Here is a 13,451-nt window from a genome sequence, read left to right as displayed (position 1 = left end):
CTGATCAAATGTACCTTTCATTGCCACCGACTTCAGTCATGGAAGAGGATGATCGAGGATGTCCACTGTCCTGCTGCTCAGCCGGAGGATCATAATCGCGAAAAAGGATCCTGGCTTTTGTGAGGACCTAGATATATATATATATATATATAGAATTTGATGATGGGGTATTCTATCAGGCGAGCCTTGACGGTTCGGAAGTGGCCATTATCGCCAACTACCCTCGCCTTTACACATTCTACATCTTGAGTATCTAGAGGCTTTCTAAGAAGAGATCCTCATTTGTATCCTTTCCTGTTGTAATAATCTGGAGTTCATCAGAATCGACATTCCAAGGACCGTAACTCTTCAAGGACGTCCCCCCCGCAAGGCCATCATTCAAAACGAAAAGGAGCCAGGAGTACTGTGGAGATTTCACAGTCTTCCAAGAGGTATTTGTACTTAATGCATGCCTAGGCATGAGTTTGGATTCTTTAAAGGTCTCCCCTTTTTATCCCTTAGGAGGAGTACACGGCAAACGGTGGGAAAGCGCCCAGTTAGCCAAATGCCCACTAATCTGATGACGAACTCACCCATTAGGATGCAAGCAAATGCCGCGCCTATTCCGCCTCCTCAAGAGGATTCATATCATGTGTCGGTCACAAATTCCAAAGTGGAGAGCGTGATGAACCACCGTCGCTTGAAGGAGGCCATGCATACGCCGGACTTGTCCGAATAAGAATTCACCGCACTGAATTGGACGGATTCCTATATCCGGGCCGCTTGAGATGGCCTTGCCAGAATTATTCAGCTGTTCTCAAAGAAAATATAGGTGAAATTTGACACAATTTAACATGGTCATATGCCCGTAGCCCCCAAGACTTGAAGCAATTGGCACAACTGATTGAAGGATTGTTATATCGTCAGGTACTCACGAAGAATAATAACATATTGTCCAAGGAGATTGAAGGGTGTCGGACCAAACTAACTGTTCTCACTGCCGAACTGGAGAATTTGAAGAATTCTAGAAAGGCATCTGATGGTAAGCACAGCAGTGTCCAGGAAATAGGATTCTGCGCCAACAATGATTTTAAAATATGCATTGTTTTATTTTCAGCAGTAGGATCGACAGAGCAGTTGCAGGAAAGGCTAAAGGCTGCTCAGGCAGACAAGGAGCACGCCGAAGGGCAAGAAGCCACTGGTCAACGTATACTAACGTAGACCAGGGATGAGAAGAACAAGTTGCAAGATTCCAACATCAAGGAGGCCGAGGAGCTGAAGGACATACAAGCCCAACTGGCAGATGCCTTGAAAGAGAACAGAAAGCTGAAGGCGGCATATTCAGTATGTTTTTTAACCTTACTTCCATACAGTCCCCTAATGGGAAGTTTTAACAACTTTATTTCTGTAGATGTATTGACTGGGCGGACCGAAGGAGAGGTGTCCGGATTTCAAGGCGATCTGCTACAAGAGCTGTCCAAAGTGCATGAGCGAGCCCAAAAGGCAATGAGCAACATTGCTAAAGCTCTATGGCCAGCCGAGTCTCCTCCACGAAGTATGGAGGAGCTCATGAATTTATTCAAAGGAGCTCTTCGCCGCTTTGGACTATGGAAGATATCAGCATGCCGAGAAGGTGCACAAGAGGCCTGGGCCATGGTGAAAACACGGTACACCGGACTTGATCCAAATCATATGGCCCGGGTCGGGCCTCAGGGACCAGACGGATAGGAAGTTCCTGTTAGCTTAGTATATGACCAAGTAAAGATAGCCGCCAAGTTTTCTTAGCTGAATTGTAAGCTAGACAACTTATTAGATGGTCTAGAGGAAGAGGAAGTTTTCAAGTCCAAGTAGTAATGTACTTTTATCGACAAAGGGATCTCTAGCCGAATTATAAAACGATTATCATGGCAGACCTTCCGCTTTAACCTCCTAAATCCAAAGTTTGGAGTGTTCATGAATACTGTACTGGTGGTAAACATCGAAGTATGTTCGGAAACCACGCAGTCCGCTCATAGTTGCTTGAAAAGACAAGTTGTATTCAGGGAGTTATGTTATATTACATTTGATCGTAAGAAATATCTTCAGGAGAGAATAGTTCCGTTAAGGGTTCCTGTCCCTGGGCCAACGTGCATTGTTATGCACGCCTGAGTTGTGATGCTAAAAATCACAGTATGTTATATTTTGGGGGCTTGTAGCGCAATGAGTATAGTTCATCTTTTGTTCGTCGACCTATTATTCCCTTAAGAATGCTAGCTTTCGGCTTCACCCGTCCGAGGTATACGTTCGGATAACCCAACTGTAACAATCGCAGAGGTGCTCCCTTTATGCCCTAGCCGAATAAACGGGAATGTAGGGAATAATCACAAGAGCCAGGAAACCCAGCTTAGAAATAACTTACGTCATAAAGGTGCATATATTGGCGAAGAAAAGACATATATGAGAAGACGACGCATATATGCGGTCAGCTTGATGCTTGAAAAATAATAATAAGTTTTTGTGCAAGAAGCCCCCAAGTATTGGGGGTATGTACATTTAAGTATGTATACCCCTTAAGTGTGCTTTTTATCCGAACACGGGCTAGGAATCGTATAAAAAACGAAAAGAAGAAAGAGAAAAAAGAGAAAAAGGTAACGAACTGTGAGTCCGGACGTAGGCGTAGAATCTTCAGAGTCTGGCAGCGTTCCAAGGGTTTGGCTCTAAGCGATTGTCCGATGCATTACGAAGGCGATAGGATCCTCCAGTGATTTGGCTTGAGCTTGTCCTATTTGTTCTCTGGTAGGCGTAGAACGAGTTCACCGACATTGTAAGTCTTGGCCCGCACTTCTCTGCTTTGGTATCTTCGAGCTTGTTGTTGGTAGAATGCTGAAGGAGCTTTTGCGACATCGCACTCCTCCTCCAGGCCGTCTAAGTCATCTTGCCGATCGAGATCGGCCTCTCTCTCTTCATACATGCGTACTTGAGGTGAGTCGTGAATAATATCGCAGGGCAAGACAACCTCTGCACCGTACACCATAAAGAACGGTGTGTACTCGCTCGTGCGATAGGGCATGGTCTGTAGTCCCCAGAGTACGGAGTCGAGCTCCTCAACCCAGTGTTTATCTGACTCCTTTAAGGATCGCACTAGACTGGGTTTAATGCCGCTCGTTATCAGGACGTTAGTCCGTTCGACATGACTGTTAGTTTGAGGGTAATAGATGGAGGCATAATCGAGCTTGATGCCCAGATTGGTGCACCAGGTTTTTACTTCGTTGGATGTAAAGTTAGAGACGTTATAGGTGATGATGCTGTGTGGGACACCATAACGGTGTACGAGACCGGATATGAAGTATATCATTGGTCCAGCTTCGGCCATTTTAACTGGTTTGGCCTCTATCCACTTAGTGAATTTATCTACCATGACCATCATGTATTTTTTCTTATGGCTTCCCCCTTTGAGGGTTCCGACCATGTCAAGCCCCTAGACCACGAAAGGCCAAGTAATGGGGATTGTTTGTAGGGTGGTAGGCGGCATATGGCTTTGATTGGCGAAAAGTTGGCATCCTACACAACGTTGGACGAGGTCTTTGTTGGGTAACGTAGCAGAAATTCAAAATTTTCTTACGTGTCACCAAGATCTATCTATGGAGAAACCAGCAACGAGGGGAAGGAGAGTGCATCTACATACCCTTGTAGATCTCTAAGCGGAAGCGTTCAAGAGAACGGGTTTGAAGGAGACGTACTCGTCGTGATCCAAATCACCGGAGATCCTAGTGCCGAACGGACGGCACCTCCGCGTTCAACACATGTACAGCCCGGTGACGTCTCCCATGCCTTGATCCAGCAAGGAGAGAGGGAGAGGTTGAGGAAGACTCCATACAGCAGCAGCACAATGGCGTGGTGGTGGTGGAGGAGCATGGTGATCCAGCAGGGCTTCGCCAAGCACCGCGAGATATGAGGAGAAAGAGAGGTAGGGCTGCGCCAGGGAGAGGTCAGAAACTCATGTGTTGGCAGCCACAAAGACCTCAACTCTATATAGGGGAGAGGGAGGGGGCTGCGCCCCCACCTAGGGTTCCACCCTAGGGGCGGCGGCCAGCCCAGATCCCATCTGGCGGGGCGGCCAGGGGAGGGGGAGAGGGAGGCGCACCAGGCATGGGCCCTAAGGCCCATCTGCCCTTGGGGTTTGCCCCCCCTCCTCCCCTTAGGCGTCTTGGGCCCTTGTAGGGGGGGGGCGCACCAGCCCACCTGGGGCTGGTCCCCTCCCACACTTGGCCCATGCAGCCCTCCGGGGCTTGTGGCCCCACTTGGTGGACCCTCGGGACCCTCTCGGTGGTCCCGGTACATTACCGATAAAACCCGAAACCTTTCCGGTGACCAAAACAGGACTTCCCATATATAAATCTTTACCTCCGGACCATTCCGGAACTCCTCGTGACGTCCGGGATATCATCCGGGACTCCGAACAACATTCGGTAACCACATATATCTATTCCTTATAACCCTAGCGTCATCGAACCTTAAGTGTGTAGACCCTATGGGTTCGGGAACCATGCAGACATGACCGAGACGTTCTCCGGTTAATAACCAACAGCGGGATCTGGATACCCATGTTGTTTCCCACATGTTCGATGATGATCTCATCGGATGAACCACGATGTCGAGGATTCAATCAATCCCGTATAAAATTCCCTTTGTCTAGTGGTACGATACTTGCCCGAGATTCGATCGTCGGTATCCCGATACCTAGTTCAATCTCGTTACCAGCAAGTCTCTTTACTCGTTCCGTAACACATCATCCCGTGATCAACTCCTTGGTCACATTGTGCACATTATGATGATGTCCTACCGAGTGGGCCTAGAGATACCTCTCCGTTTACATGGAGTGACAAATCCCAGTCTCGATTCGTGCCAACCCAACAGACACTTTTGGAGATACCTGTAGTGTACCTTTATAGCCACCCAGTTACGTTGTGACATTTGGCACACCCAAAGTATTCCTACGGTATCCGAGAGTTACACAATCTCATGGTCTAAGGAAATGATACTTGACATTTAGAAAAGCTTTAGCATACGAACTACACGATCTTTGTGCTAGGCTTAGGATTGGGTCTTGTCCATCACATCCTTCTCCTAATGATGTGATCCCGTTATCAACGACATCCAATGTCCATGGTCAGGAAACCATAACCATCTATTGATCAATGAGCTAGTCAACTAGTGGCTTACTAGGGACATGGTGTTGTCTATGTATCCACACATGTATCTGAGTTTCCTATCAATACAATTCTAGCATGGATAATAAACGATTATCATGAACAACAAAATATAATAATAACCAATTTTTTATTGCCTCTAGGGAATATTTCCAACAGTCTCCCACTTGCACCAGAGTCAATAATCCAGTTCACATCGATATGTGATTAACACTCAAGGTCACATCCCCATGTGACTAACACCCAAAGAGTTCTGGGTTTGATCATGTTATGCTTGTGAGAGAGGTTTCAGTCAACGGGTCTGCAACATTCAGATCCGTATGTACTTCGCAAATTTCTATGTCATCTTGTAGATGCAACTACTACGCTACATTTGGAGCCATTTCAAATAACTGTTCTACTTGGAGCTATTCTAAATTGTTGCTCCATTATAGTATCCGGTATCTTTACTCAGAGCTATCCGGATAGGTGTTAAGCTTGCATCCACGTAACTCTTTACGTCGAACTCTTTATCACCTCCATAACCGAGAAACATATCCTTATTCCCCTAAGGATAATTTAGACCGCTATCTGGTGATCTACTCCTAGATTACCTTTGTACCCTCTTGCCAGATATGTGGCAAGGCACACATCAGGTGCGGTACTCAGCATGGCATACCGTATAGAGCCTATGACAAAAGCATAGGGGACGACCTTCGTCCTTCCTCTTTCTTCTGCCGTGGTCGAGCTTTAAGTCTTAACTTCATACCTTACAACTCAGGTAAGAACTCCTTCTTTGACTGATCCATCTTGAACACCTTCAAGATCATGCCAAGGTATGTGCTCATTTGAAAGTAGCATTAAGCGTTTTGATCTATCCTTATAGATCTTGATGCTCAATGTTCAAGTAGCTTAATCCAGGCTTTCCAGAAATTCTACGTCATTTATGATCAACAATATGTCAACAACATATATTCATCAGAAATTCTATAGTGCTCCCGCTCACTTCTTTGGAAATACAAGTTTCTCATAAACTTTGTATACACCCAAAATCTTTGATCATCTCATCAAAGCATACATTCCAACTCCGAGATGCTTAGTCCAGTCCTTAGAAGGATTGCTGGAGCTTTGCATACTTATTAGCGTCTTTCGGGATTGACAAAACCTTCCGGTTGTATCACATACAACCTTTCCTCAAGAAAATCATCGAGGAAACAATGTTTGACATCCTATCTGCAAGATTTCATAAATAATGCTAATATAATTACAACAAACTCTTAGCATCGCTACGAGTGAGAAAGTCTCATCGTAGTCAACTCCTTGAACTTGTCGGACATTTTAACGACAAGTCCAGCTTTCTTAATGGTGACATTTACCATCATTGCCCGTCTTCCTTTTAAAAATCCATCTGTACTCAACAGCCTTACAACCATCGAGCCGTTCTGCCAAAGTCTACACTTTGTTTTCATACATGGATCCTCTCTCGGATTTTATGGCCTCGAGCTATTTATCGGAATTGGGCCCACCATCGCTTCTCCATAGCTCGTAGGTTCATTGTTGTCTAGCAACATGACTTCCAAGACAGGATTATGTACCACTCTGAAGTAGTACGCATCCTTGTCATCCTACGAGGTTTGGGAGTGACTTGATCCGAAGTCTCATGATCAATATCATAAGCTTCCACTTCAATTGGTGTAGGTGCCACAGGAACAACTCTTTGTGCCCTGCTATACACTAGTTGAAGTGACGGTTCAATAACCTCATCAAGTCTCCACCATCCTCCCACTCAATTCCTTCGAGAGAAACTTTTCCTCGAGAAAGGACCCGATTCTAGAAACAATCCCTTATTGCTTTCGGATCTGAGACAGGAGGTATACCCAACTGTTTTGGGTGTCCTATGAACATGCATTTATCCGCTTTGGGTTCGAGCTTATCAGCCTGAAACTTTTTCACATAAGCGTCGCAGCCCCAAACTTTTAAGAAATGACAGCTTAGGTTTCTCTAAACCATAGTTCATACAGTGTCATCTCATCGGAATTACGTGGTGCACTATTTAAAGTGAATGTGGTTGTCTCTAATTCCTAAACCATAAACTATCGTGGTAATTCGATAAGAGACATCATGGTATGCATCATATCCAATAGGGTGCAGTTATGATGTTCGGACACACCATCACACTATGGTGTTCCAGGCTATATTAGTTGTGAAAAAATTTCCACAATGTGTTAATTCTGTGCCAAACTAGTAATTCAAATATTCATCTCTATGATCATATCATAGATCTTTTATCCTCTTGTCACAACGATCTTTCAACTTCACCCTGAAATTACTTGAACCTTTCAATAATTCAGACTCGTGATTCATCAAGTAAATATACTCAACATCTACTCAAATTATCTGTGAAGTAAGAACATAACGATATCCACTACACGCCTCAGCACTCATTGGACTGCACACATCAAAATGTATTACTTCCAACAAGTTGCTTTCTAGTTCCATTTTACTGAAAACGAGGCTTTCAGTCATCTTGCCCATGTGGTATGATTCGCATGTCTCAAGTGATTCAAAATCAAGTGAGTCCAAACGGTCCATTTGCATGGAGTTTCTTCATGCATATACACCAATAGACATGGTTCGCATGTCTCAAACTTTTCAAAAACGAGTGAGCCCAAAGATCCATCAACATGGAGCTTCTTCATACATTTTATACCGATATGACTCAAATTGCAGTGCCATATTTGTGTGGTACTATCATTACTATTTATTCCTTTGGCATGAAAATGTGTATCACTACGATCGAGATTTAATAAACCATTCATTTTAGGTGCAAGACCATTGAAGGTATTATTCAAATAAACAGAGTAACCATTATTCTCCTTAAATGAATAACCGTATTGCGATAGACATAATCCAATCACGTCTATGCTCAACGCAAACACCAATCTCGATGGTAGAGGGAGCGTGCGATGCTTGATCACATCAAGCTTGGGAAAAACTTCCAACACATATCGCCAGCTCACCTTTAGCTAGTCTCTGTTTACTCCGCAGCCTTTTATTTCGGGGTTTACTAACACTTAGCAATCGAACCGGTATCTAATACCATGGTGCTACTAGGAGTAATAGTAAAGTACACATTAACACAATGTATATCCAATATACTTCTATCGACCTTGCCAGCCTTCTCATCTACCAAGTATCTAGGGTAATTCTGCTCCAGTGGCTGTTCCCCTTATTACAGAAGCACTTATTCTCGGGTTTGGGTTCAACCTTGGGTTTCTTCACTAGAGCAGAAGCTGATTTGCCGTTTCATGAAGTATCCCTTTTTGCCCATGCCCTTCTTGAAACTAGTGGTTTCACCAACCATCAACAATTGATGCTCCTTCTTGATTTCTACTTTTGTGGTGTCAAACATTGCGAATATCTCAAGGATCATCATATATGTCCCTAATATATTATAGTTCATCACGAAGCTCTAGCAGCTTGGTGGTAATGACTTCGGAGAAACATCACTATCTCATCTGGAAGATCAACTCCCACTCGATTCAAATGATTGTTGTACTCAGACAATCTGAGCACAAGCTCAACAATTGAGCTTTTCTCCCTTAGTTTGCTGGCTAAGAAAATCGTCGGAGGTCTTATACCTCTTGACATGGGCACGAGCATGAAATCCCAATTTCAGTCCTTGGAACATCTCATATGTTCTGCGATGTTTCAAAAATGTCTTTGGTGCCTCAATTCTAAACCATTTAGCATTACGCACTGAACTATCATGTAGTCATCAAAACGTGTATGTCAGATGTTCGCAACATCCACAGACGATGTTCGAGGTTCAGCACACTGAGCGGTGCGTTAAGGACATAAACCTTCTACTATCTGCATAATTTCTACTATCAACTTTCAACTAATTTTTCTCTAGGAAGATATCTAAACAGTAGAACTGAAGCGCGAGCTACGACATAATTTGCCAAGACCATTTGACTATGTTCAGGATAATTAAGTTCATCTTATGAACTCCCACTCAGATAGATATCCCTCTAGTCATCTAAGTGATTACATTATCCGAGTCAACTAGGCCATGTCCGATCATCATGTGAGACGGACTAGTCAACATCGGTGAACATCTTCATGTTGATCGTATCTACCATACGACTCATGCTCGACCTTTCGGTCTCTTGTGTTCCGAGGCCATGTCTGTACATGCTAGGCTCGTCAAGTTAACCTAAGTGTTTCGCATGTGTTCCGAGGCCATGTCTGTACATGCTAGGCTCGTCAACACCCGTTGTATTCGAACGTAAGAATCTATCACACCCGATCATCACGTGGTGCTTCGAAACGATGAACTTTCGCAACGGTGCACAGTTAGGGAGAACACTTTCTTGAAATTTTAATGAGGGATCATCTTATTCACTATCGTCGTTCTAAGCAAATAAGATGCAAAAACATGATAAACATCACATGCAATCAAATAATGACATGATATGGCCAATATCATATTGCTCCTTTTGATCTCCATCTTCGGGGCTCCATGATCATCATCTTCACCGGCAAGACACCATGATCTCCATCATCATGATCTCCATCATTGTGTCTCCATGAAGTTGTCTCGCCAACTTATTACTTCTACTACTATGGCTACCGGTTAGCAATAAAGTAAAGTAATTACATGGCGTTGTTCAATGACACGCAGGTCATACAATAAATAAAGACAACTCCTATGGCTCCTGCCGGTTGTCATACTCATCGACATGCAAGTCATGATTCCTATTACAAGAACATGATCAATCTCATACATCACATATCATTCATCACATTCTTCTTGGCCATATCACATCACATAGCATAACCTGCAAAAACAAGTTAGACGTCCTCTAATTATTGTTTGCATGTTTTACGTGGCTGCTATGGGTTTCTAGCAAGAACGTTTCTTACCTACGCAAAACCACAACGTGATAGGCCAATTGCTATTTACCCTTCATAAGGACCCTTTTCATCGAATCCGTTCCGACTAAAGTGGGAGAGATAGACACCCGCTAGCCACCTTATGCAACTAGTGCATGTCAGTCGGTGGAACCAGTCTCACGTAAGAGTACGTGTAAGGTCGGTCCGGGCCGCTTCAGCCCACAATACCGTCGAAACAAGATTGGACTTGTAACGGTAAGCATATTGAACAAAATCAACGCCCACAACTACTTTGTGTTCTACTCGTGCATAGAATCTACGCAATAAACCTGGCTCTGATACCACTGTTGGGTAACGTAGCAGAAATTCAAAATTTTCTTACGTGTCACCAAGATCTATCTATGGAGAAACCAGCAACGAGGGGAAGGAGAGTGCATCTACATACCCTTGTAGATCGCTAAGCGGAAGCGTTCAAGAGAACGGGGTTGAAGGAGTCGTACTCGTCGTGATCCAAATCACCGGAGATCCTAGTGCCAAACGGACGACACCTCCGCGCTCAACACACGTACAGCCCGGTGACGTCTCCCATGCCTTGATCTAGCAAGGAGAGAGGGAGAGGTTGAGGAAGACTCCATCCAGCAGCAGCACAATGGCGTGGTGGTGGAGGAGGAGCATGGTGATCCAGCAGGGCTTCGCCAAGCACCGCGAGATATGAGGAGAAAGAGAGGTAGGGCTGCGCCAGGGAGAGGTCAGAAACTCATGTGTTGGAAGCCCCAAAGACCTCAACTATATATAGGGGTGAGGGAGGGGGCTGCGCCCCCACCTAGGGTTCCACCCTAGGGGCGGCGGCCAGCCCAGTTACCATCTGGTGGGGCGGCCAGGGGAGGGGGAGAGGGAGGCGCACCAGGCATGGGCCCTAAGGCCCATCTGCCCTTAGGGTTTGCCCCCCCCTCCTCCCCTTAGGCGCCTTGGGCCCTTGTGGGAGGGGCGCACCAGCCCACCTGGGGCTGGTCCCCTCCCACAATTGGCCCATGCAGCCCTCCGGGGCTTGTGGCCCCACTTGGTGGACCCCTGGGACCCTCTCGGTGATCCCGGTACGTTACCGATAAAACCCGAAACCTTTCCGGTTACCAAAACAGGACTTCCCATATATAAATCTTTACCTCTGGACCATTCTGGAACTCCTCGTGATGTTCGGGATATCATCCGAGACTCCGAACAACATTCGGTAACCATGTATATCTATTCCTTATAACCCTAGCGTCATCGAACCTTAAGTGTGTAGACCCTACGGGTTCGGGAACCATGCAGACATGACCGAGGCGTTCTCCGGTTAATAACCAACAGCGGGATCTGGATACCCATGTTGGTTCCCACATGTTCCACGATGATCTCATCGGATGAACCACGATGTCGAGGATTCGATCAATCCCGTATACAATTCCCTTTGTCTAGTGGTAGGATACTTGGCCGAGATTCGATCGTCGGTATCCCGATACCTTGTTCAATCTCGGTACCGGCAAGTCTCTTTACTCGTTCCGTAACACATCATCCCGTGATCAACTCCTTGGTCACATTGTGCACATTATGATGATGTCCTGCCGAGTAGGCCCAGAGATACCTCTCCGTTTACACGGAGTGACAAATCCCAGTCTCGATTCGTGCCAACCCAACAGACACCTTTCGGAGATACCTGTAGTGTACCTTTATAGCCACCCAGTTACGTTGTGACGTTTGGCACACCCAAAGTATTCCTACGGTATCCGTGAGTTGCACAATCTCATGGTCTAAGGAAATGATACTTGACATTTAGAAAAGCTTTAGCATACGAACTACACGATCTTTGTGCTAGGCTTAGGATTGGGTCTTGTCCATCACATCATTCTCCTAATGATGTGATCCCGTTATCAACGACATCCAATGTCCATGGTCAGGAAACCGTAACCATCTATTGATCAACGAGCTAGTCAACTAGAGGCTTACTAGGGACATGGTGTTGCCTATGTATCCACACATGTATCTGAGTTTCCTATCAATACAATTCTAGCATGGATAATAAACGATTATCATGAACAAGGAAATATAATAATAACCAATTTATTATTGCCTCTAGGGCATATTTACAATAGTCTTGTGCATCTGCTCGGGCCGTGGGCCAGAAAAAACCGGTACGAAAGGCCTTACTTACGAGGGCCCGAGCTGCTGCGTGATAGCCGCCAAGACCAGCGTGGATTTCAGCCAAGAGCCGCCGTCCCTCTTCTTCAGATATACGTCTTTGAAGGAGTCCGGTAGTACTTTTCTTGTAGAGTTCTCCTTCATGAACCTTGTAGGTTTTCGAATGATGAACAATGGATCAAGCCTCATTTTGGTCTTCGGGGAGCTCTCGCCTATTATGGTAGGCCAGGAAGGGTTCGGTCCATGGGGTGATTACTGCCATGATTACATGGGCCGATGGTGTTATTTAGGTGGCCGAGCCCCCGATGATATTGAAATTGTGTTCGGAATCAGGGGGTATGACCGTATCCAGACTAGTATTGCTGCTCTTGTCCTGCCACGCCAAGGGTGTACGCTGCTTGATTACTCTCTCGGGCCACATGATGAAACTCGAGCCCCTCAAACCGAGCTGATATTTTAAGTACAGCATTGTTGTAAGCCGCCATCTTTGGATCTTTGGCATCAAATTCTCTGTTTATTTGGGATATTGCGAGGTTTGAATCCCCATGCACCTCCAGGGGTTGTATGCCCATAGAGATGGCCATCCGAAGACCAACAAGGCCTCATATTCGGCTACATTATTAGAGTCTGTATACATTATTTGGAGCACATAGTGGACTATGTCTCCTGTGGGGGATGTCAGGACGACACCAGCCCCTAGTTAGGCTAGCATTTTAGAGCCATCGAAATGCATCACCCAGTTGGAATATGTGCCGTACTCTTTAGAGAGTTCAGCCTCTGTCCATTTGCCGACAAAGTCGGCCAACACCGGAGATTTAAGGGCTTGGCGCGGCTTATATGTTATTTCAAACGGTAAGAGCTCAATAGACCATTTGGCGATCTGGCCGGTGGCATCCTGGTTGTTTATAATATCATTAAGTATTACTTCGGAAGCCACCGTGATTGAACACTCTTGAAAGTAGTGCTGCAGCTTCCATGATGCCATGAAGACCGCATACATTATCTTTTGATAATGTGGGTATCGGGATTTGCATGGTGTGAGGACCGTCGACACATAGTATACGGGTTTTTGAAGTGGGAATTTATGACCCTCTTCCTCTCGTTCGACGATGAGCACCACACTCACCACCTGATGTGTTGCAGATATGTACAGTAACATGGCTTCGCCGATGTTTTGTGCGACCAAGATTGGGTTTCTAGCTAACAAAGCTTTTATTTCTTCTAGTCCAG

The sequence above is a fragment of the Triticum urartu genome, chromosome 4 (genome assembly GCF_003073215.2).
Source record: "Triticum urartu cultivar G1812 chromosome 4, Tu2.1, whole genome shotgun sequence".
NCBI classification, from domain to species: Eukaryota; Viridiplantae; Streptophyta; class Magnoliopsida; order Poales; family Poaceae; genus Triticum; species Triticum urartu.
The sequence above is the reverse complement of the archived record's forward strand: the minus strand, read 5'-3'. Positions refer to the sequence as shown.